Below are 26714 nucleotides of genomic sequence, written 5' to 3'. Positions count from 1 at the left end.
GAGTCAATCGGTCCAAAGACCTGGAAGCTATTGAAATAAATGGGCGGGGTATATTTTCCTGAAAAATGGCCTGTTCTTTAAAATATTCACGTAAAATACAAATTCCACCGGAATCCAACCAAAACTGGCGACCCTGCTTACACCAGTGAGGAGGACATGCCTGATCGATTTCGAGTCAATCGGTCCAGCCAATCACTAACCCTAACCCTAACCCTAACCCTAGCCCCAGCCTTAAGCCAGGCCTCATGAAAGATTGTCCCTCTGACTAAAATATTCACCAAAAATACAAATTTCACCCGAATCCAACGGGGACTGCTGTGTCTCGTTCAGCCGGTACAGGAGCACGTTTGGGGGAAATTTCGAGTCAATCGGTCCAAAGACCTGGAAGCTATTGAAAAAATCGGCCGAGGTTTTGATGAAAAATGGCCGCTTTTCCTTTAAAATATTCATGTAAAATACAAATTCCACCAGAATCCAACCAAAACTGGCTAGCCTCATTCCACCGGTGAGGAGGACATGCGTGATCAATTTCGAGTCAATCGGTCAAAAGACGACCGTGGTCCGAAACCCCAGCCCCTTAACCCTAACCCTAGCCCTAACAGCAGCCTTAAGCCAGCCTCATTTAAAATGGCCCCTTTCACTAAAATATTCACCAAAAATACAAATTCCACCCGAATCCAACGGGGACTGCTGTGTCTCGTTCAGCCAGTATAGGAGCACGTTTGGGAGAAGTTTCGAGTCAATCGGTCCAAAGACCTGGAAGCTATTGAAATAAATGGGCGGGGTATATTTTCCTGAAAAATGGCCTGTTCTTTAAAATATTCACGTAAAATACAAATTCCACCGGAATCCAACCAAAACTGGCGACCCTGCTTACACCAGTGAGGAGGACATGCCTGAACGATTTCGAGTCAATCGGTCCAGCCAATCACTAACCCTAACCCTAGCCCCAGCCTTAAGCCAGGCCTCATGAAAGATTGTCCCTCTGACTAAAATATTCACCAAAAATACAAATTTCACCCGAATCCAACGGGGACTGCTGTGTCTCGTTCAGCCGGTACAGGAGCACATTTGGGGGAAATTTCGAGTCAATCGGTCCAAAGACCTGGAAGCTATTGAAAAAATCGGCCGAGGTTTTGATGAAAAATGGCCGCTTTTCCTTTAAAATATTCATGTAAAATACAAATTCCACCAGAATCCAACCAAAACTGGCTAGCCTCATTCCACCGGTGAGGAGGACATGCGTGATCAATTTCGAGTCAATCGGTCAAAAGACGACCGTGGTCCGAAACCCCAGCCCCTTAACCCTAACCCTAGCCCTAACAGCAGCCTTAAGCCAGCCTCATTTAAAATGGCCCCTTTCACTAAAATATTCACCAAAAATACAAATTCCACCCGAATCCAACGGGGACTGCTGTGTCTCGTTCAGCCAGTATAGGAGCACGTTTGGGAGAAGTTTCGAGTCAATCGGTCCAAAGACCTGGAAGCTATTGAAATAAATGGGCGGGGTATATTTTCCTGAAAAATGGCCTGTTCTTTAAAATATTCACGTAAAATACAAATTCCACCGGAATCCAACCAAAACTGGCGACCCTGCTTACACCAGTGAGGAGGACATGCCTGAACGATTTCGAGTCAATCGGTCCAGCCAATCACTAACCCTAACCCTAGCCCCAGCCTTAAGCCAGGCCTCATGAAAGATTGTCCCTCTGACTAAAATATTCACCAAAAATACAAATTTCACCCGAATCCAACGGGGACTGCTGTGTCTCGTTCAGCCGGTACAGGAGCACGTTTGGGGGAAATTTCGAGTCAATCGGTCCAAAGACCTGGAAGCTATTGAAAAAATCGGCCGAGGTTTTGATGAAAAATGGCCGCTTTTCCTTTAAAATATTCATGTAAAATACAAATTCCACCAGAATCCAACCAAAACTGGCTAGCCTCATTCCACCGGTGAGGAGGACATGCGTGATCAATTTCGAGTCAATCGGTCAAAAGACGACCGTGGTCCGAAACCCCAGCCCCTTAACCCTAACCCTAGCCCTAACAGCAGCCTTAAGCCAGCCTCATTTAAAATGGCCCCTTTCACTAAAATATTCACCAAAAATACAAATTCCACCCGAATCCAACGGGGACTGCTGTGTCTCGTTCAGCCAGTATAGGAGCACGTTTGGGAGAAGTTTCGAGTCAATCGGTCCAAAGACCTGGAAGCTATTGAAATAAATGGGCGGGGTATATTTTCCTGAAAAATGGCCTGTTCTTTAAAATATTCACGTAAAATACAAATTCCACCGGAATCCAACCAAAACTGGCGACCCTGCTTACACCAGTGAGGAGGACATGCCTGATCGATTTCGAGTCAATCGGTCCAGCCAATCACTAACCCTAACCCTAACCCTAACCCTAGCCCCAGCCTTAAGCCAGGCCTCATGAAAGATTGTCCCTCTGACTAAAATATTCACCAAAAATACAAATTTCACCCGAATCCAATGGGGACTGCTGTGTCTCGTTCAGCCGGTACAGGAGCACGTTTGGGGGAAATTTCGAGTCAATCGGTCCAAAGACCTGGAAGCTATTGAAAAAATCGGCCGAGGTTTTGATGAAAAATGGCCGCTTTTCCTTTAAAATATTCATGTAAAATACAAATTCCACCAGAATCCAACCAAAACTGGCTAGCCTCATTCCACCGGTGAGGAGGACATGCGTGATCAATTTCGAGTCAATCGGTCAAAAGACGACCGTGGTCCGAAACCCCAGCCCCTTAACCCTAACCCTAGCCCTAACAGCAGCCTTAAGCCAGCCTCATTTAAAATGGCCCCTTTCACTAAAATATTCACCAAAAATACAAATTCCACCCGAATCCAACGGGGACTGCTGTGTCTCGTTCAGCCAGTATAGGAGCACGTTTGGGAGAAGTTTCGAGTCAATCGGTCCAAAGACCTGGAAGCTATTGAAATAAATGGGCGGGGTATATTTTCCTGAAAAATGGCCTGTTCTTTAAAATATTCACGTAAAATACAAATTCCACCGGAATCCAACCAAAACTGGCGACCCTGCTTACACCAGTGAGGAGGACATGCCTGATCGATTTCGAGTCAATCGGTCCAGCCAATCACTAACCCTAACCCTAACCCTAACCCTAGCCCCAGCCTTAAGCCAGGCCTCATGAAAGATTGTCCCTCTGACTAAAATATTCACCAAAAATACAAATTTCACCCGAATCCAAAGGGGACTGCTGTGTCTCGTTCAGCCGGTACAGGAGCACGTTTGGGGGAAATTTCGAGTCAATCGGTCCAAAGACCTGGAAGCTATTGAAAAAATCGGCCGAGGTTTTGATGAAAAATGGCCGCTTTTCCTTTAAAATATTCATGTAAAATACAAATTCCACCAGAATCCAACCAAAACTGGCTAGCCTCATTCCACCGGTGAGGAGGACATGCGTGATCAATTTCGAGTCAATCGGTCAAAAGACGACCGTGGTCCGAAACCCCAGCCCCTTAACCCTAACCCTAGCCCTAACAGCAGCCTTAAGCCAGCCTCATTTAAAATGGCCCCTTTCACTAAAATATTCACCAAAAATACAAATTCCACCCGAATCCAACGGGGACTGCTGTGTCTCGTTCAGCCAGTATAGGAGCACGTTTGGGAGAAGTTTCGAGTCAATCGGTCCAAAGACCTGGAAGCTATTGAAATAAATGGGCGGGGTATATTTTCCTGAAAAATGGCCTGTTCTTTAAAATATTCACGTAAAATACAAATTCCACCGGAATCCAACCAAAACTGGCGACCCTGCTTACACCAGTGAGGAGGACATGCCTGAACGATTTCGAGTCAATCGGTCCAGCCAATCACTAACCCTAACCCTAGCCCCAGCCTTAAGCCAGGCCTCATGAAAGATTGTCCCTCTGACTAAAATATTCACCAAAAATACAAATTTCACCCGAATCCAACGGGGACTGCTGTGTCTCGTTCAGCCGGTACAGGAGCACGTTTGGGGGAAATTTCGAGTCAATCGGTCCAAAGACCTGGAAGCTATTGAAAAAATCGGCCGAGGTTTTGATGAAAAATGGCCGCTTTTCCTTTAAAATATTCATGTAAAATACAAATTCCACCAGAATCCAACCAAAACTGGCTAGCCTCATTCCACCGGTGAGGAGGACATGCGTGATCAATTTCGAGTCAATCGGTCAAAAGACGACCGTGGTCCGAAACCCCAGCCCCTTAACCCTAACCCTAGCCCTAACAGCAGCCTTAAGCCAGCCTCATTTAAAATGGCCCCTTTCACTAAAATATTCACCAAAAATACAAATTCCACCCGAATCCAACGGGGACTGCTGTGTCTCGTTCAGCCAGTATAGGAGCACGTTTGGGAGAAGTTTCGAGTCAATCGGTCCAAAGACCTGGAAGCTATTGAAATAAATGGGCGGGGTATATTTTCCTGAAAAATGGCCTGTTCTTTAAAATATTCACGTAAAATACAAATTCCACCGGAATCCAACCAAAACTGGCGACCCTGCTTACACCAGTGAGGAGGACATGCCTGATCGATTTCGAGTCAATCGGTCCAGCCAATCACTAACCCTAACCCTAACCCTAACCCTAGCCCCAGCCTTAAGCCAGGCCTCATGAAAGATTGTCCCTCTGACTAAAATATTCACCAAAAATACAAATTTCACCCGAATCCAACGGGGACTGCTGTGTCTCGTTCAGCCGGTACAGGAGCACGTTTGGGGGAAATTTCGAGTCAATCGGTCCAAAGACCTGGAAGCTATTGAAAAAATCGGCCGAGGTTTTGATGAAAAATGGCCGCTTTTCCTTTAAAATATTCATGTAAAATACAAATTCCACCAGAATCCAACCAAAACTGGCTAGCCTCATTCCACCGGTGAGGAGGACATGCGTGATCAATTTCGAGTCAATCGGTCAAAAGACGACCGTGGTCCGAAACCCCAGCCCCTTAACCCTAACCCTAGCCCTAACAGCAGCCTTAAGCCAGCCTCATTTAAAATGGCCCCTTTCACTAAAATATTCACCAAAAATACAAATTCCACCCGAATCCAACGGGGACTGCTGTGTCTCGTTCAGCCAGTATAGGAGCACGTTTGGGAGAAGTTTCGAGTCAATCGGTCCAAAGACCTGGAAGCTATTGAAATAAATGGGCGGGGTATATTTTCCTGAAAAATGGCCTGTTCTTTAAAATATTCACGTAAAATACAAATTCCACCGGAATCCAACCAAAACTGGCGACCCTGCTTACACCAGTGAGGAGGACATGCCTGAACGATTTCGAGTCAATCGGTCCAGCCAATCACTAACCCTAACCCTAGCCCCAGCCTTAAGCCAGGCCTCATGAAAGATTGTCCCTCTGACTAAAATATTCACCAAAAATACAAATTTCACCCGAATCCAACGGGGACTGCTGTGTCTCGTTCAGCCGGTACAGGAGCACGTTTGGGGGAAATTTCGAGTCAATCGGTCCAAAGACCTGGAAGCTATTGAAAAAATCGGCCGAGGTTTTGATGAAAAATGGCCGCTTTTCCTTTAAAATATTCATGTAAAATACAAATTCCACCAGAATCCAACCAAAACTGGCTAGCCTCATTCCACCGGTGAGGAGGACATGCGTGATCAATTTCGAGTCAATCGGTCAAAAGACGACCGTGGTCCGAAACCCCAGCCCCTTAACCCTAACCCTAGCCCTAACAGCAGCCTTAAGCCAGCCTCATTTAAAATGGCCCCTTTCACTAAAATATTCACCAAAAATACAAATTCCACCCGAATCCAACGGGGACTGCTGTGTCTCGTTCAGCCAGTATAGGAGCACGTTTGGGAGAAGTTTCGAGTCAATCGGTCCAAAGACCTGGAAGCTATTGAAATAAATGGGCGGGGTATATTTTCCTGAAAAATGGCCTGTTCTTTAAAATATTCACGTAAAATACAAATTCCACCGGAATCCAACCAAAACTGGCGACCCTGCTTACACCAGTGAGGAGGACATGCCTGATCGATTTCGAGTCAATCGGTCCAGCCAATCACTAACCCTAACCCTAACCCTAACCCTAGCCCCAGCCTTAAGCCAGGCCTCATGAAAGATTGTCCCTCTGACTAAAATATTCACCAAAAATACAAATTTCACCCGAATCCAACGGGGACTGCTGTGTCTCGTTCAGCCGGTACAGGAGCACGTTTGGGGGAAATTTCGAGTCAATCGGTCCAAAGACCTGGAAGCTATTGAAAAAATCGGCCGAGGTTTTGATGAAAAATGGCCGCTTTTCCTTTAAAATATTCATGTAAAATACAAATTCCACCAGAATCCAACCAAAACTGGCTAGCCTCATTCCACCGGTGAGGAGGACATGCGTGATCAATTTCGAGTCAATCGGTCAAAAGACGACCGTGGTCCGAAACCCCAGCCCCTTAACCCTAACCCTAGCCCTAACAGCAGCCTTAAGCCAGCCTCATTTAAAATGGCCCCTTTCACTAAAATATTCACCAAAAATACAAATTCCACCCGAATCCAACGGGGACTGCTGTGTCTCGTTCAGCCAGTATAGGAGCACGTTTGGGAGAAGTTTCGAGTCAATCGGTCAAAAGACCTGGAAGCTATTGAAATAAATGGGCGGGGTATATTTTCCTGAAAAATGGCCTGTTCTTTAAAATATTCACGTAAAATACAAATTCCACCGGAATCCAACCAAAACTGGCGACCCTGCTTACACCAGTGAGGAGGACATGCCTGATCGATTTCGAGTCAATCGGTCCAGCCAATCACTAACCCTAACCCTAACCCTAACCCTAGCCCCAGCCTTAAGCCAGGCCTCATGAAAGATTGTCCCTCTGACTAAAATATTCACCAAAAATACAAATTTCACCCGAATCCAACGGGGACTGCTGTGTCTCGTTCAGCCGGTACAGGAGCACGTTTGGGGGAAATTTCGAGTCAATCGGTCCAAAGACCTGGAAGCTATTGAAAAAATCGCCGAGGTTTTGATGAAAAATGGCCGCTTTTCCTTTAAAATATTCATGTAAAATACAAATTCCACCAGAATCCAACCAAAACTGGCGAGCCTCATTCCACCGGTGAGGAGGACATGCGTGATCAATTTCGAGTCAATCGGTCAAAAGACGACCGTGGTCCGAAACCCCAGCCCCTTAACCCTAACCCTAGCCCTAACAGCAGCCTTAAGCCAGCCTCATTTAAAATGGCCCCTTTCATTAAAATATTCACCAAAAATACAAATTCCACCCGAATCCAACGGGGACTGCTGTGTCTCGTTCAGCCAGTATAGGAGCACGTTTGGGAGAAGTTTCGAGTCAATCGGTCCAAAGACCTGGAAGCTATTGAAATAAATGGACGGGGTATATTTTCCTGAAAAATGGCCTGTTCTTTAAAATATTCACGTAAAATACAAATTCCACCGGAATCCAACCAAAACTGGCGACCCTGCTTACACCAGTGAGGAGGACATGCCTGATCGATTTCGAGTCAATCGGTCCAGCCAATCACTAACCCTAACCCTAACCCTAACCCTAGCCCCAGCCTTAAGCCAGGCCTCATGAAAGATTGTCCCTCTGACTAAAATATTCACCAAAAATACAAATTTCACCCGAATCCAACGGGGACTGCTGTGTCTCGTTCAGCCGGTACAGGAGCACGTTTGGGGGAAATTTCGAGTCAATCGGTCCAAAGACCTGGAAGCTATTGAAAAAATCGGCCGAGGTTTTGATGAAAAATGGCCGCTTTTCCTTTAAAATATTCATGTAAAATACAAATTCCACCAGAATCCAACCAAAACTGGCTAGCCTCATTCCACCGGTGAGGAGGACATGCGTGATCAATTTCGAGTCAATCGGTCAAAAGACGACCGTGGTCCGAAACCCCAGCCCCTTAACCCTAACCCTAGCCCTAACAGCAGCCTTAAGCCAGCCTCATTTAAAATGGCCCCTTTCACTAAAATATTCACCAAAAATACAAATTCCACCCGAATCCAACGGGGACTGCTGTGTCTCGTTCAGCCAGTATAGGAGCACGTTTGGGAGAAGTTTCGAGTCAATCGGTCCAAAGACCTGGAAGCTATTGAAATAAATGGGCGGGGTATATTTTCCTGAAAAATGGCCTGTTCTTTAAAATATTCACGTAAAATACAAATTCCACCGGAATCCAACCAAAACTGGCGACCCTGCTTACACCAGTGAGGAGGACATGCCTGAACGATTTCGAGTCAATCGGTCCAGCCAATCACTAACCCTAACCCTAGCCCCAGCCTTAAGCCAGGCCTCATGAAAGATTGTCCCTCTGACTAAAATATTCACCAAAAATACAAATTTCACCCGAATCCAACGGGGACTGCTGTGTCTCGTTCAGCCGGTACAGGAGCACGTTTGGGGGAAATTTCGAGTCAATCGGTCCAAAGACCTGGAAGCTATTGAAAAAATCGGCCGAGGTTTTGATGAAAAATGGCCGCTTTTCCTTTAAAATATTCATGTAAAATACAAATTCCACCAGAATCCAACCAAAACTGGCTAGCCTCATTCCACCGGTGAGGAGGACATGCGTGATCAATTTCGAGTCAATCGGTCAAAAGACGACCGTGGTCCGAAACCCCAGCCCCTTAACCCTAACCCTAGCCCTAACAGCAGCCTTAAGCCAGCCTCATTTAAAATGGCCCCTTTCACTAAAATATTCACCAAAAATACAAATTCCACCCGAATCCAACGGGGACTGCTGTGTCTCGTTCAGCCAGTATAGGAGCACGTTTGGGAGAAGTTTCGAGTCAATCGGTCAAAAGACCTGGAAGCTATTGAAATAAATGGGCGGGGTATATTTTCCTGAAAAATGGCCTGTTCTTTAAAATATTCACGTAAAATACAAATTCCACCGGAATCCAACCAAAACTGGCGACCCTGCTTACACCAGTGAGGAGGACATGCCTGATCGATTTCGAGTCAATCGGTCCAGCCAATCACTAACCCTAACCCTAACCCTAACCCTAGCCCCAGCCTTAAGCCAGGCCTCATGAAAGATTGTCCCTCTGACTAAAATATTCACCAAAAATACAAATTTCACCCGAATCCAACGGGGACTGCTGTGTCTCGTTCAGCCGGTACAGGAGCACGTTTGGGGGAAATTTCGAGTCAATCGGTCCAAAGACCTGGAAGCTATTGAAAAAATCGCCGAGGTTTTGATGAAAAATGGCCGCTTTTCCTTTAAAATATTCATGTAAAATACAAATTCCACCAGAATCCAACCAAAACTGGCGAGCCTCATTCCACCGGTGAGGAGGACATGCGTGATCAATTTCGAGTCAATCGGTCAAAAGACGACCGTGGTCCGAAACCCCAGCCCCTTAACCCTAACCCTAGCCCTAACAGCAGCCTTAAGCCAGCCTCATTTAAAATGGCCCCTTTCATTAAAATATTCACCAAAAATACAAATTCCACCCGAATCCAACGGGGACTGCTGTGTCTCGTTCAGCCAGTATAGGAGCACGTTTGGGAGAAGTTTCGAGTCAATCGGTCCAAAGACCTGGAAGCTATTGAAATAAATGGACGGGGTATATTTTCCTGAAAAATGGCCTGTTCTTTAAAATATTCACGTAAAATACAAATTCCACCGGAATCCAACCAAAACTGGCGACCCTGCTTACACCAGTGAGGAGGACATGCCTGATCGATTTCGAGTCAATCGGTCCAGCCAATCACTAACCCTAACCCTAACCCTAACCCTAGCCCCAGCCTTAAGCCAGGCCTCATGAAAGATTGTCCCTCTGACTAAAATATTCACCAAAAATACAAATTTCACCCGAATCCAACGGGGACTGCTGTGTCTCGTTCAGCCGGTACAGGAGCACGTTTGGGGGAAATTTCGAGTCAATCGGTCCAAAGACCTGGAAGCTATTGAAAAAATCGGCCGAGGTTTTGATGAAAAATGGCCGCTTTTCCTTTAAAATATTCATGTAAAATACAAATTCCACCAGAATCCAACCAAAACTGGCTAGCCTCATTCCACCGGTGAGGAGGACATGCGTGATCAATTTCGAGTCAATCGGTCAAAAGACGACCGTGGTCCGAAACCCCAGCCCCTTAACCCTAACCCTAGCCCTAACAGCAGCCTTAAGCCAGCCTCATTTAAAATGGCCCCTTTCACTAAAATATTCACCAAAAATACAAATTCCACCCGAATCCAACGGGGACTGCTGTGTCTCGTTCAGCCAGTATAGGAGCACGTTTGGGAGAAGTTTCGAGTCAATCGGTCCAAAGACCTGGAAGCTATTGAAATAAATGGGCGGGGTATATTTTCCTGAAAAATGGCCTGTTCTTTAAAATATTCACGTAAAATACAAATTCCACCGGAATCCAACCAAAACTGGCGACCCTGCTTACACCAGTGAGGAGGACATGCCTGAACGATTTCGAGTCAATCGGTCCAGCCAATCACTAACCCTAACCCTAGCCCCAGCCTTAAGCCAGGCCTCATGAAAGATTGTCCCTCTGACTAAAATATTCACCAAAAATACAAATTTCACCCGAATCCAACGGGGACTGCTGTGTCTCGTTCAGCCGGTACAGGAGCACGTTTGGGGGAAATTTCGAGTCAATCGGTCCAAAGACCTGGAAGCTATTGAAAAAATCGGCCGAGGTTTTGATGAAAAATGGCCGCTTTTCCTTTAAAATATTCATGTAAAATACAAATTCCACCAGAATCCAACCAAAACTGGCTAGCCTCATTCCACCGGTGAGGAGGACATGCGTGATCAATTTCGAGTCAATCGGTCAAAAGACGACCGTGGTCCGAAACCCCAGCCCCTTAACCCTAACCCTAGCCCTAACAGCAGCCTTAAGCCAGCCTCATTTAAAATGGCCCCTTTCACTAAAATATTCACCAAAAATACAAATTCCACCCGAATCCAACGGGGACTGCTGTGTCTCGTTCAGCCAGTATAGGAGCACGTTTGGGAGAAGTTTCGAGTCAATCGGTCCAAAGACCTGGAAGCTATTGAAATAAATGGGCGGGGTATATTTTCCTGAAAAATGGCCTGTTCTTTAAAATATTCACGTAAAATACAAATTCCACCGGAATCCAACCAAAACTGGCGACCCTGCTTACACCAGTGAGGAGGACATGCCTGATCGATTTCGAGTCAATCGGTCCAGCCAATCACTAACCCTAACCCTAACCCTAACCCTAGCCCCAGCCTTAAGCCAGGCCTCATGAAAGATTGTCCCTCTGACTAAAATATTCACCAAAAATACAAATTTCACCCGAATCCAACGGGGACTGCTGTGTCTCGTTCAGCCGGTACAGGAGCACGTTTGGGGGAAATTTCGAGTCAATCGGTCCAAAGACCTGGAAGCTATTGAAAAAATCGGCCGAGGTTTTGATGAAAAATGGCCGCTTTTCCTTTAAAATATTCATGTAAAATACAAATTCCACCAGAATCCAACCAAAACTGGCTAGCCTCATTCCACCGGTGAGGAGGACATGCGTGATCAATTTCGAGTCAATCGGTCAAAAGACGACCGTGGTCCGAAACCCCAGCCCCTTAACCCTAACCCTAGCCCTAACAGCAGCCTTAAGCCAGCCTCATTTAAAATGGCCCCTTTCACTAAAATATTCACCAAAAATACAAATTCCACCCGAATCCAACGGGGACTGCTGTGTCTCGTTCAGCCAGTATAGGAGCACGTTTGGGAGAAGTTTCGAGTCAATCGGTCCAAAGACCTGGAAGCTATTGAAATAAATGGGCGGGGTATATTTTCCTGAAAAATGGCCTGTTCTTTAAAATATTCACGTAAAATACAAATTCCACCGGAATCCAACCAAAACTGGCGACCCTGCTTACACCAGTGAGGAGGACATGCCTGATCGATTTCGAGTCAATCGGTCCAGCCAATCACTAACCCTAACCCTAACCCTAACCCTAACCCTAGCCCCAGCCTTAAGCCAGGCCTCATGAAAGATTGTCCCTCTGACTAAAATATTCACCAAAAATACAAATTTCACCCGAATCCAACGGGGACTGCTGTGTCTCGTTCAGCCGGTACAGGAGCACGTTTGGGGGAAATTTCGAGTCAATCGGTCCAAAGACCTGGAAGCTATTGAAAAAATCGCTGAGGTTTTGATGAAAAATGGCCGCTTTTCCTTTAAAATATTCATGTAAAATACAAATTCCACCAGAATCCAACCAAAACTGGCGAGCCTCATTCCACCGGTGAGGAGGACATGCGTGATCAATTTCGAGTCAATCGGTCAAAAGACGACCGTGGTCCGAAACCCCAGCCCCTTAACCCTAACCCTAGCCCTAACAGCAGCCTTAAGCCAGCCTCATTTAAAATGGCCCCTTTCATTAAAATATTCACCAAAAATACAAATTCCACCCGAATCCAACGGGGACTGCTGTGTCTCGTTCAGCCAGTATAGGAGCACGTTTGGGAGAAGTTTCGAGTCAATCGGTCCAAAGACCTGGAAGCTATTGAAATAAATGGACGGGGTATATTTTCCTGAAAAATGGCCTGTTCTTTAAAATATTCACGTAAAATACAAATTCCACCGGAATCCAACCAAAACTGGCGACCCTGCTTACACCAGTGAGGAGGACATGCCTGATCGATTTCGAGTCAATCGGTCCAGCCAATCACTAACCCTAACCCTAACCCTAACCCTAGCCCCAGCCTTAAGCCAGGCCTCATGAAAGATTGTCCCTCTGACTAAAATATTCACCAAAAATACAAATTTCACCCGAATCCAACGGGGACTGCTGTGTCTCGTTCAGCCGGTACAGGAGCACGTTTGGGGGAAATTTCGAGTCAATCGGTCCAAAGACCTGGAAGCTATTGAAAAAATCGGCCGAGGTTTTGATGAAAAATGGCCGCTTTTCCTTTAAAATATTCATGTAAAATACAAATTCCACCAGAATCCAACCAAAACTGGCTAGCCTCATTCCACCGGTGAGGAGGACATGCGTGATCAATTTCGAGTCAATCGGTCAAAAGACGACCGTGGTCCGAAACCCCAGCCCCTTAACCCTAACCCTAGCCCTAACAGCAGCCTTAAGCCAGCCTCATTTAAAATGGCCCCTTTCACTAAAATATTCACCAAAAATACAAATTCCACCCGAATCCAACGGGGACTGCTGTGTCTCGTTCAGCCAGTATAGGAGCACGTTTGGGAGAAGTTTCGAGTCAATCGGTCCAAAGACCTGGAAGCTATTGAAATAAATGGGCGGGGTATATTTTCCTGAAAAATGGCCTGTTCTTTAAAATATTCACGTAAAATACAAATTCCACCGGAATCCAACCAAAACTGGCGACCCTGCTTACACCAGTGAGGAGGACATGCCTGAACGATTTCGAGTCAATCGGTCCAGCCAATCACTAACCCTAACCCTAGCCCCAGCCTTAAGCCAGGCCTCATGAAAGATTGTCCCTCTGACTAAAATATTCACCAAAAATACAAATTTCACCCGAATCCAACGGGGACTGCTGTGTCTCGTTCAGCCGGTACAGGAGCACGTTTGGGGGAAATTTCGAGTCAATCGGTCCAAAGACCTGGAAGCTATTGAAAAAATCGGCCGAGGTTTTGATGAAAAATGGCCGCTTTTCCTTTAAAATATTCATGTAAAATACAAATTCCACCAGAATCCAACCAAAACTGGCTAGCCTCATTCCACCGGTGAGGAGGACATGCGTGATCAATTTCGAGTCAATCGGTCAAAAGACGACCGTGGTCCGAAACCCCAGCCCCTTAACCCTAACCCTAGCCCTAACAGCAGCCTTAAGCCAGCCTCATTTAAAATGGCCCCTTTCACTAAAATATTCACCAAAAATACAAATTCCACCCGAATCCAACGGGGACTGCTGTGTCTCGTTCAGCCAGTATAGGAGCACGTTTGGGAGAAGTTTCGAGTCAATCGGTCCAAAGACCTGGAAGCTATTGAAATAAATGGGCGGGGTATATTTTCCTGAAAAATGGCCTGTTCTTTAAAATATTCACGTAAAATACAAATTCCACCGGAATCCAACCAAAACTGGCGACCCTGCTTACACCAGTGAGGAGGACATGCCTGATCGATTTCGAGTCAATCGGTCCAGCCAATCACTAACCCTAACCCTAACCCTAACCCTAGCCCCAGCCTTAAGCCAGGCCTCATGAAAGATTGTCCCTCTGACTAAAATATTCACCAAAAATACAAATTTCACCCGAATCCAACGGGGACTGCTGTGTCTCGTTCAGCCGGTACAGGAGCACGTTTGGGGGAAATTTCGAGTCAATCGGTCCAAAGACCTGGAAGCTATTGAAAAAATCGGCCGAGGTTTTGATGAAAAATGGCCGCTTTTCCTTTAAAATATTCATGTAAAATACAAATTCCACCAGAATCCAACCAAAACTGGCGAGCCTCATTCCACCGGTGAGGAGGACATGCGTGATCAATTTCGAGTCAATCGGTCAAAAGACGACCGTGGTCCGAAACCTCAGCCCCTTAACCCTAACCCTAGCCCTAACAGCAGCCTTAAGCCAGCCTCATTTAAAATGGCCCCTTTCATTAAAATATTCACCAAAAATACAAATTCCACCCGAATCCAACGGGGACTGCTGTGTCTCGTTCAGCCAGTATAGGAGCACGTTTGGGAGAAGTTTCGAGTCAATCGGTCCAAAGACCTGGAAGCTATTGAAATGAATGGACGGGGTATATTTTCCTGAAAAATGGCCTGTTCTTTAAAATATTCACGTAAAATACAAATTCCACCGGAATCCAACCAAAACTGGCGACCCTGCTTACACCAGTGAGGAGGACATGCCTGATCGATTTCGAGTCAATCGGTCCAGCCAATCACTAACCCTAACCCTAACCCTAACCCTAGCCCCAGCCTTAAGCCAGGCCTCATGAAAGATTGTCCCTCTGACTAAAATATTCACCAAAAATACAAATTTCACCCGAATCCAACGGGGACTGCTGTGTCTCGTTCAGCCGGTACAGGAGCACGTTTGGGGGAAATTTCGAGTCAATCGGTCCAAAGACCTGGAAGCTATTGAAAAAATCGGCCGAGGTTTTGATGAAAAATGGCCGCTTTTCCTTTAAAATATTCATGTAAAATACAAATTCCACCAGAATCCAACCAAAACTGGCTAGCCTCATTCCACCGGTGAGGAGGACATGCGTGATCAATTTCGAGTCAATCGGTCAAAAGACGACCGTGGTCCGAAACCCCAGCCCCTTAACCCTAACCCTAGCCCTAACAGCAGCCTTAAGCCAGCCTCATTTAAAATGGCCCCTTTCACTAAAATATTCACCAAAAATACAAATTCCACCCGAATCCAACGGGGACTGCTGTGTCTCGTTCAGCCAGTATAGGAGCACGTTTGGGAGAAGTTTCGAGTCAATCGGTCCAAAGACCTGGAAGCTATTGAAATAAATGGGCGGGGTATATTTTCCTGAAAAATGGCCTGTTCTTTAAAATATTCACGTAAAATACAAATTCCACCGGAATCCAACCAAAACTGGCGACCCTGCTTACACCAGTGAGGAGGACATGCCTGAACGATTTCGAGTCAATCGGTCCAGCCAATCACTAACCCTAACCCTAGCCCCAGCCTTAAGCCAGGCCTCATGAAAGATTGTCCCTCTGACTAAAATATTCACCAAAAATACAAATTTCACCCGAATCCAACGGGGACTGCTGTGTCTCGTTCAGCCGGTACAGGAGCACGTTTGGGGGAAATTTCGAGTCAATCGGTCCAAAGACCTGGAAGCTATTGAAAAAATCGGCCGAGGTTTTGATGAAAAATGGCCGCTTTTCCTTTAAAATATTCATGTAAAATACAAATTCCACCAGAATCCAACCAAAACTGGCTAGCCTCATTCCACCGGTGAGGAGGACATGCGTGATCAATTTCGAGTCAATCGGTCAAAAGACGACCGTGGTCCGAAACCCCAGCCCCTTAACCCTAACCCTAGCCCTAACAGCAGCCTTAAGCCAGCCTCATTTAAAATGGCCCCTTTCACTAAAATATTCACCAAAAATACAAATTCCACCCGAATCCAACGGGGACTGCTGTGTCTCGTTCAGCCAGTATAGGAGCACGTTTGGGAGAAGTTTCGAGTCAATCGGTCCAAAGACCTGGAAGCTATTGAAATAAATGGGCGGGGTATATTTTCCTGAAAAATGGCCTGTTCTTTAAAATATTCACGTAAAATACAAATTCCACCGGAATCCAACCAAAACTGGCGACCCTGCTTACACCAGTGAGGAGGACATGCCTGATCGATTTCGAGTCAATCGGTCCAGCCAATCACTAACCCTAACCCTAACCCTAACCCTAGCCCCAGCCTTAAGCCAGGCCTCATGAAAGATTGTCCCTCTGACTAAAATATTCACCAAAAATACAAATTTCACCCGAATCCAACGGGGACTGCTGTGTCTCGTTCAGCCGGTACAGGAGCACGTTTGGGGGAAATTTCGAGTCAATCGGTCCAAAGACCTGGAAGCTATTGAAAAAATCGGCCTAGGTTTTGATGAAAAATGGCCGCTTTTCCTTTAAAATATTCATGTAAAATACAAATTCCACCAGAATCCAACCAAAACTGGCGAGCCTCATTCCACCGGTGAGGAGGACATGCGTGATCAATTTCGAGTCAATCGGTCAAAAGACGACCGTGGTCCGAAACCCCAGCCCCTTAACCCTAACCCTAGCCCTAACAGCAGCCTTAAGCCAGCCTCATTTAAAATGGCCCCTTTCATTAAAATATTCACCAAAAATACAAATTCCACCCGAATCCAACGGGGACTGCTGTGTCTCGTTCAGCCAGTATAGGAGCACGTTTGGGAGAAGTTTCGAGTCAATCGGTCCAAAGACCTGGAAGCTATTGAAATGAATGGACGGGGTATATTTTCCTGAAAAATGGCCTGTTCTTTAAAATATTCACGTAAAATACAAATTCCACCGGAATCCAACCAAAACTGGCGACCCTGCTTACACCAGTGAGGAGGACATGCCTGATCGATTTCGAGTCAATCGGTCCAGCCAATCACTAACCCTAACCCTAACCCTAACCCTAGCCCCAGCCTTAAGCCAGGCCTCATGAAAGATTGTCCCTCTGACTAAAATATTCACCAAAAATACAAATTTCACCCGAATCCAACGGGGACTGCTGTGTCTCGTTCAGCCGGTACAGGAGCACGTTTGGGGGAAATTTCGAGTCAATCGGTCCAAAGACCTGGAAGCTATTGAAAAAATCGGCCGAGGTTTTGATGAAAAATGGCCGCTTTTCCTTTAAAATATTCATGTAAAATACAAATTCCACCAGAATCCAACCAAAACTGGCTAGCCTCATTCCACCGGTGAGGAGGACATGCGTGATCAATTTCGAGTCAATCGGTCAAAAGACGACCGTGGTCCGAAACCCCAGCCCCTTAACCCTAACCCTAGCCCTAACAGCAGCCTTAAGCCAGCCTCATTTAAAATGGCCCCTTTCACTAAAATATTCACCAAAAATACAAATTCCACCCGAATCCAACGGGGACTGCTGTGTCTCGTTCAGCCAGTATAGGAGCACGTTTGGGAGAAGTTTCGAGTCAATCGGTCCAAAGACCTGGAAGCTATTGAAATAAATGGGCGGGGTATATTTTCCTGAAAAATGGCCTGTTCTTTAAAATATTCACGTAAAATACAAATTCCACCGGAATCCAACCAAAACTGGCGACCCTGCTTACACCAGTGAGGAGGACATGCCTGAACGATTTCGAGTCAATCGGTCCAGCCAATCACTAACCCTAACCCTAGCCCCAGCCTTAAGCCAGGCCTCATGAAAGATTGTCCCTCTGACTAAAATATTCACCAAAAATACAAATTTCACCCGAATCCAACGGGGACTGCTGTGTCTCGTTCAGCCGGTACAGGAGCACGTTTGGGGGAAATTTCGAGTCAATCGGTCCAAAGACCTGGAAGCTATTGAAAAAATCGGCCGAGGTTTTGATGAAAAATGGCCGCTTTTCCTTTAAAATATTCATGTAAAATACAAATTCCACCAGAATCCAACCAAAACTGGCTAGCCTCATTCCACCGGTGAGGAGGACATGCGTGATCAATTTCGAGTCAATCGGTCAAAAGACGACCGTGGTCCGAAACCCCAGCCCCTTAACCCTAACCCTAGCCCTAACAGCAGCCTTAAGCCAGCCTCATTTAAAATGGCCCCTTTCACTAAAATATTCACCAAAAATACAAATTCCACCCGAATCCAACGGGGACTGCTGTGTCTCGTTCAGCCAGTATAGGAGCACGTTTGGGAGAAGTTTCGAGTCAATCGGTCCAAAGACCTGGAAGCTATTGAAATAAATGGGCGGGGTATATTTTCCTGAAAAATGGCCTGTTCTTTAAAATATTCACGTAAAATACAAATTCCACCGGAATCCAACCAAAACTGGCGACCCTGCTTACACCAGTGAGGAGGACATGCCTGATCGATTTCGAGTCAATCGGTCCAGCCAATCACTAACCCTAACCCTAACCCTAACCCTAGCCCCAGCCTTAAGCCAGGCCTCATGAAAGATTGTCCCTCTGACTAAAATATTCACCAAAAATACAAATTTCACCCGAATCCAACGGGGACTGCTGTGTCTCGTTCAGCCGGTACAGGAGCACGTTTGGGGGAAATTTCGAGTCAATCGGTCCAAAGACCTGGAAGCTATTGAAAAAATCGGCCGAGGTTTTGATGAAAAATGGCCGCTTTTCCTTTAAAATATTCATGTAAAATACAAATTCCACCAGAATCCAACCAAAACTGGCTAGCCTCATTCCACCGGTGAGGAGGACATGCGTGATCAATTTCGAGTCAATCGGTCAAAAGACGACCGTGGTCCGAAACCCCAGCCCCTTAACCCTAACCCTAGCCCTAACAGCAGCCTTAAGCCAGCCTCATTTAAAATGGCCCCTTTCACTAAAATATTCACCAAAAATACAAATTCCACCCGAATCCAACGGGGACTGCTGTGTCTCGTTCAGCCAGTATAGGAGCACGTTTGGGAGAAGTTTCGAGTCAATCGGTCCAAAGACCTGGAAGCTATTGAAATAAATGGGCGGGGTATATTTTCCTGAAAAATGGCCTGTTCTTTAAAATATTCACGTAAAATACAAATTCCACCGGAATCCAACCAAAACTGGCGACCCTGCTTACACCAGTGAGGAGGACATGCCTGAACGATTTCGAGTCAATCGGTCCAGCCAATCACTAACCCTAACCCTAGCCCCAGCCTTAAGCCAGGCCTCATGAAAGATTGTCCCTCTGACTAAAATATTCACCAAAAATACAAATTTCACCCGAATCCAACGGGGACTGCTGTGTCTCGTTCAGCCGGTACAGGAGCACGTTTGGGGGAAATTTCGAGTCAATCGGTCCAAAGACCTGGAAGCTATTGAAAAAATCGGCCGAGGTTTTGATGAAAAATGGCCGCTTTTCCTTTAAAATATTCATGTAAAATACAAATTCCACCAGAATCCAACCAAAACTGGCTAGCCTCATTCCACCGGTGAGGAGGACATGCGTGATCAATTTCGAGTCAATCGGTCAAAAGACGACCGTGGTCCGAAACCCCAGCCCCTTAACCCTAACCCTAGCCCTAACAGCAGCCTTAAGCCAGCCTCATTTAAAATGGCCCCTTTCACTAAAATATTCACCAAAAATACAAATTCCACCCGAATCCAACGGGGACTGCTGTGTCTCGTTCAGCCAGTATAGGAGCACGTTTGGGAGAAGTTTCGAGTCAATCGGTCCAAAGACCTGGAAGCTATTGAAATAAATGGGCGGGGTATATTTTCCTGAAAAATGGCCTGTTCTTTAAAATATTCACGTAAAATACAAATTCCACCGGAATCCAACCAAAACTGGCGACCCTGCTTACACCAGTGAGGAGGACATGCCTGATCGATTTCGAGTCAATCGGTCCAGCCAATCACTAACCCTAACCCTAACCCTAACCCTAGCCCCAGCCTTAAGCCAGGCCTCATGAAAGATTGTCCCTCTGACTAAAATATTCACCAAAAATACAAATTTCACCCGAATCCAACGGGGACTGCTGTGTCTCGTTCAGCCGGTACAGGAGCACGTTTGGGGGAAATTTCGAGTCAATCGGTCCAAAGACCTGGAAGCTATTGAAAAAATCGCCGAGGTTTTGATGAAAAATGGCCGCTTTTCCTTTAAAATATTCATGTAAAATACAAATTCCACCAGAATCCAACCAAAACTGGCGAGCCTCATTCCACCGGTGAGGAGGACATGCGTGATCAATTTCGAGTCAATCGGTCAAAAGACGACCGTGGTCCGAAACCCCAGCCCCTTAACCCTAACCCTAGCCCTAACAGCAGCCTTAAGCCAGCCTCATTTAAAATGGCCCCTTTCATTAAAATATTCACCAAAAATACAAATTCCACCCGAATCCAACGGGGACTGCTGTGTCTCGTTCAGCCAGTATAGGAGCACGTTTGGGAGAAGTTTCGAGTCAATCGGTCCAAAGACCTGGAAGCTATTGAAATAAATGGACGGGGTATATTTTCCTGAAAAATGGCCTGTTCTTTAAAATATTCACGTAAAATACAAATTCCACCGGAATCCAACCAAAACTGGCGACCCTGCTTACACCAGTGAGGAGGACATGCCTGATCGATTTCGAGTCAATCGGTCCAGCCAATCACTAACCCTAACCCTAACCCTAACCCTAGCCCCAGCCTTAAGCCAGGCCTCATGAAAGATTGTCCCTCTGACTAAAATATTCACCAAAAATACAAATTTCACCCGAATCCAACGGGGACTGCTGTGTCTCGTTCAGCCGGTACAGGAGCACGTTTGGGGGAAATTTCGAGTCAATCGGTCCAAAGACCTGGAAGCTATTGAAAAAATCGGCCGAGGTTTTGATGAAAAATGGCCGCTTTTCCTTTAAAATATTCATGTAAAATACAAATTCCACCAGAATCCAACCAAAACTGGCTAGCCTCATTCCACCGGTGAGGAGGACATGCGTGATCAATTTCGAGTCAATCGGTCAAAAGACGACCGTGGTCCGAAACCCCAGCCCCTTAACCCTAACCCTAGCCCTAACAGCAGCCTTAAGCCAGCCTCATTTAAAATGGCCCCTTTCACTAAAATATTCACCAAAAATACAAATTCCACCCGAATCCAACGGGGACTGCTGTGTCTCGTTCAGCCAGTATAGGAGCACGTTTGGGAGAAGTTTCGAGTCAATCGGTCCAAAGACCTGGAAGCTATTGAAATAAATGGGCGGGGTATATTTTCCTGAAAAATGGCCTGTTCTTTAAAATATTCACGTAAAATACAAATTCCACCGGAATCCAACCAAAACTGGCGACCCTGCTTACACCAGTGAGGAGGACATGCCTGATCGATTTCGAGTCAATCGGTCCAGCCAATCACTAACCCTAACCCTAACCCTAACCCTAGCCCCAGCCTTAAGCCAGGCCTCATGAAAGATTGTCCCTCTGACTAAAATATTCACCAAAAATACAAATTTCACCCGAATCCAACGGGGACTGCTGTGTCTCGTTCAGCCGGTACAGGAGCACGTTTGGGGGAAATTTCGAGTCAATCGGTCCAAAGACCTGGAAGCTATTGAAAAAATCGGCCGAGGTTTTGATGAAAAATGGCCGCTTTTCCTTTAAAATATTCATGTAAAATACAAATTCCACCAGAATCCAACCAAAACTGGCTAGCCTCATTCCACCGGTGAGGAGGACATGCGTGATCAATTTCGAGTCAATCGGTCAAAAGACGACCGTGGTCCGAAACCCCAGCCCCTTAACCCTAACCCTAGCCCTAACAGCAGCCTTAAGCCAGCCTCATTTAAAATGGCCCCTTTCACTAAAATATTCACCAAAAATACAAATTCCACCCGAATCCAACGGGGACTGCTGTGTCTCGTTCAGCCAGTATAGGAGCACGTTTGGGAGAAGTTTCGAGTCAATCGGTCCAAAGACCTGGAAGCTATTGAAATAAATGGGCGGGGTATATTTTCCTGAAAAATGGCCTGTTCTTTAAAATATTCACGTAAAATACAAATTCCACCGGAATCCAACCAAAACTGGCGACCCTGCTTACACCAGTGAGGAGGACATGCCTGAACGATTTCGAGTCAATCGGTCCAGCCAATCACTAACCCTAACCCTAGCCCCAGCCTTAAGCCAGGCCTCATGAAAGATTGTCCCTCTGACTAAAATATTCACCAAAAATACAAATTTCACCCGAATCCAACGGGGACTGCTGTGTCTCGTTCAGCCGGTACAGGAGCACGTTTGGGGGAAATTTCGAGTCAATCGGTCCAAAGACCTGGAAGCTATTGAAAAAATCGGCCGAGGTTTTGATGAAAAATGGCCGCTTTTCCTTTAAAATATTCATGTAAAATACAAATTCCACCAGAATCCAACCAAAACTGGCGAGCCTCATTCCACCGGTGAGGAGGACATGCGTGATCAATTTCGAGTCAATCGGTCAAAAGACGACCGTGGTCCGAAACCCCAGCCCCTTAACCCTAACCCTAGCCCTAACAGCAGCCTTAAGCCAGCCTCATTTAAAATGGCCCCTTTCATTAAAATATTCACCAAAAATACAAATTCCACCCGAATCCAACGGGGACTGCTGTGTCTCGTTCAGCCAGTATAGGAGCACGTTTGGGAGAAGTTTCGAGTCAATCGGTCCAAAGACCTGGAAGCTATTGAAATGAATGGACGGGGTATATTTTCCTGAAAAATGGCCTGTTCTTTAAAATATTCACGTAAAATACAAATTCCACCGGAATCCAACCAAAACTGGCGACCCTGCTTACACCAGTGAGGAGGACATGCCTGATCGATTTCGAGTCAATCGGTCCAGCCAATCACTAACCCTAACCCTAACCCTAACCCTAGCCCCAGCCTTAAGCCAGGCCTCATGAAAGATTGTCCCTCTGACTAAAATATTCACCAAAAATACAAATTTCACCCGAATCCAACGGGGACTGCTGTGTCTCGTTCAGCCGGTACAGGAGCACGTTTGGGGGAAATTTCGAGTCAATCGGTCCAAAGACCTGGAAGCTATTGAAAAAATCGGCCGAGGTTTTGATGAAAAATGGCCGCTTTTCCTTTAAAATATTCATGTAAAACACAAATTCCACCAGAATCCAACCAAAACTGGCTAGCCTCATTCCACCGGTGAGGAGGACATGCGTGATCAATTTCGAGTCAATCGGTCAAAAGACGACCGTGGTCCGAAACCCCAGCCCCTTAACCCTAACCCTAGCCCTAACAGCAGCCTTAAGCCAGCCTCATTTAAAATGGCCCCTTTCACTAAAATATTCACCAAAAATACAAATTCCACCCGAATCCAACGGGGACTGCTGTGTCTCGTTCAGCCAGTATAGGAGCACGTTTGGGAGAAGTTTCGAGTCAATCGGTCCAAAGACCTGGAAGCTATTGAAATAAATGGGCGGGGTATATTTTCCTGAAAAATGGCCTGTTCTTTAAAATATTCACGTAAAATACAAATTCCACCGGAATCCAACCAAAACTGGCGACCCTGCTTACACCAGTGAGGAGGACATGCCTGAACGATTTCGAGTCAATCGGTCCAGCCAATCACTAACCCTAACCCTAGCCCCAGCCTTAAGCCAGGCCTCATGAAAGATTGTCCCTCTGACTAAAATATTCACCAAAAATACAAATTTCACCCGAATCCAACGGGGACTGCTGTGTCTCGTTCAGCCGGTACAGGAGCACGTTTGGGGGAAATTTCGAGTCAATCGGTCCAAAGACCTGGAAGCTATTGAAAAAATCGGCCGAGGTTTTGATGAAAAATGGCCGCTTTTCCTTTAAAATATTCATGTAAAATACAAATTCCACCAGAATCCAACCAAAACTGGCTAGCCTCATTCCACCGGTGAGGAGGACATGCGTGATCAATTTCGAGTCAATCGGTCAAAAGACGACCGTGGTCCGAAACCCCAGCCCCTTAACCCTAACCCTAGCCCTAACAGCAGCCTTAAGCCAGCCTCATTTAAAATGGCCCCTTTCACTAAAATATTCACCAAAAATACAAATTCCACCCGAATCCAACGGGGACTGCTGTGTCTCGTTCAGCCAGTATAGGAGCACGTTTGGGAGAAGTTTCGAGTCAATCGGTCCAAAGACCTGGAAGCTATTGAAATGAATGGACGGGGTATATTTTCCTGAAAAATGGCCTGTTCTTTAAAATATTCACGTAAAATACAAATTCCACCGGAATCCAACCAAAACTGGCGACCCTGCTTACACCAGTGAGGAGGACATGCCTGATCGATTTCGAGTCAATCGGTCCAGCCAATCACTAACCCTAACCCTAACCCTAACCCTAGCCCCAGCCTTAAGCCAGGCCTCATGAAAGATTGTCCCTCTGACTAAAATATTCACCAAAAATACAAATTTCACCCGAATCCAACGGGGACTGCTGTGTCTCGTTCAGCCGGTACAGGAGCACGTTTGGGGGAAATTTCGAGTCAATCGGTCCAAAGACCTGGAAGCTATTGAAAAAATCGGCCGAGGTTTTGATGAAAAATGGCCGCTTTTCCTTTAAAATATTCATGTAAAATACAAATTCCACCAGAATCCAACCAAAACTGGCTAGCCTCATTCCACCGGTGAGGAGGACATGCGTGATCAATTTCGAGTCAATCGGTCAAAAGACGACCGTGGTCCGAAACCCCAGCCCCTTAACCCTAACCCTAGCCCTAACAGCAGCCTTAAGCCAGCCTCATTTAAAATGGCCCCTTTCACTAAAATATTCACCAAAAATACAAATTCCACCCGAATCCAACGGGGACTGCTGTGTCTCGTTCAGCCAGTATAGGAGCACGTTTGGGAGAAGTTTCGAGTCAATCGGTCCAAAGACCTGGAAGCTATTGAAATAAATGGGCGGGGTATATTTTCCTGAAAAATGGCCTGTTCTTTAAAATATTCACGTAAAATACAAATTCCACCGGAATCCAACCAAAACTGGCGACCCTGCTTACACCAGTGAGGAGGACATGCCTGAACGATTTCGAGTCAATCGGTCCAGCCAATCACTAACCCTAACCCTAGCCCCAGCCTTAAGCCAGGCCTCATGAAAGATTGTCCCTCTGACTAAAATATTCACCAAAAATACAAATTTCACCCGAATCCAACGGGGACTGCTGTGTCTCGTTCAGCCGGTACAGGAGCACGTTTGGGGGAAATTTCGAGTCAATCGGTCCAAAGACCTGGAAGCTATTGAAAAAATCGGCCGAGGTTTTGATGAAAAATGGCCGCTTTTCCTTTAAAATATTCATGTAAAATACAAATTCCACCAGAATCCAACCAAAACTGGCTAGCCTCATTCCACCGGTGAGGAGGACATGCGTGATCAATTTCGAGTCAATCGGTCAAAAGACGACCGTGGTCCGAAACCCCAGCCCCTTAACCCTAACCCTAGCCCTAACAGCAGCCTTAAGCCAGCCTCATTTAAAATGGCCCCTTTCACTAAAATATTCACCAAAAATACAAATTCCACCCGAATCCAACGGGGACTGCTGTGTCTCGTTCAGCCAGTATAGGAGCACGTTTGGGAGAAGTTTCGAGTCAATCGGTCCAAAGACCTGGAAGCTATTGAAATAAATGGGCGGGGTATATTTTCCTGAAAAATGGCCTGTTCTTTAAAATATTCACGTAAAATACAAATTCCACCGGAATCCAACCAAAACTGGCGACCCTGCTTACACCAGTGAGGAGGACATGCCTGATCGATTTCGAGTCAATCGGTCCAGCCAATCACTAACCCTAACCCTAACCCTAACCCTAGCCCCAGCCTTAAGCCAGGCCTCATGAAAGATTGTCCCTCTGACTAAAATATTCACCAAAAATACAAATTTCACCCGAATCCAACGGGGACTGCTGTGTCTCGTTCAGCCGGTACAGGAGCACGTTTGGGGGAAATTTCGAGTCAATCGGTCCAAAGACCTGGAAGCTATTGAAAAAATCGGCCGAGGTTTTGATGAAAAATGGCCGCTTTTCCTTTAAAATATTCATGTAAAATACAAATTCCACCAGAATCCAACCAAAACTGGCTAGCCTCATTCCACCGGTGAGGAGGACATGCGTGATCAATTTCGAGTCAATCGGTCAAAAGACGACCGTGGTCCGAAACCCCAGCCCCTTAACCCTAACCCTAGCCCTAACAGCAGCCTTAAGCCAGCCTCATTTAAAATGGCCCCTTTCACTAAAATATTCACCAAAAATACAAATTCCACCCGAATCCAACGGGGACTGCTGTGTCTCGTTCAGCCAGTATAGGAGCACGTTTGGGAGAAGTTTCGAGTCAATCGGTCCAAAGACCTGGAAGCTATTGAAATAAATGGGCGGGGTATATTTTCCTGAAAAATGGCCTGTTCTTTAAAATATTCACGTAAAATACAAATTCCACCGGAATCCAACCAAAACTGGCGACCCTGCTTACACCAGTGAGGAGGACATGCCTGAACGATTTCGAGTCAATCGGTCCAGCCAATCACTAACCCTAACCCTAGCCCCAGCCTTAAGCCAGGCCTCATGAAAGATTGTCCCTCTGACTAAAATATTCACCAAAAATACAAATTTCACTCGAATCCAACGGGGACTGCTGTGTCTCGTTCAGCCGGTACAGGAGCACGTTTGGGGGAAATTTCGAGTCAATCGGTCCAAAGACCTG

The sequence above is a fragment of the Pagrus pagrus genome (genome assembly GCF_965226575.1).
Source record: "Pagrus pagrus genome assembly, contig: HAP1_SCAFFOLD_67, whole genome shotgun sequence".
Classification (NCBI taxonomy): domain Eukaryota; kingdom Metazoa; phylum Chordata; class Actinopteri; order Spariformes; family Sparidae; genus Pagrus; species Pagrus pagrus.
This window is presented reverse-complemented; position numbering follows the sequence as displayed.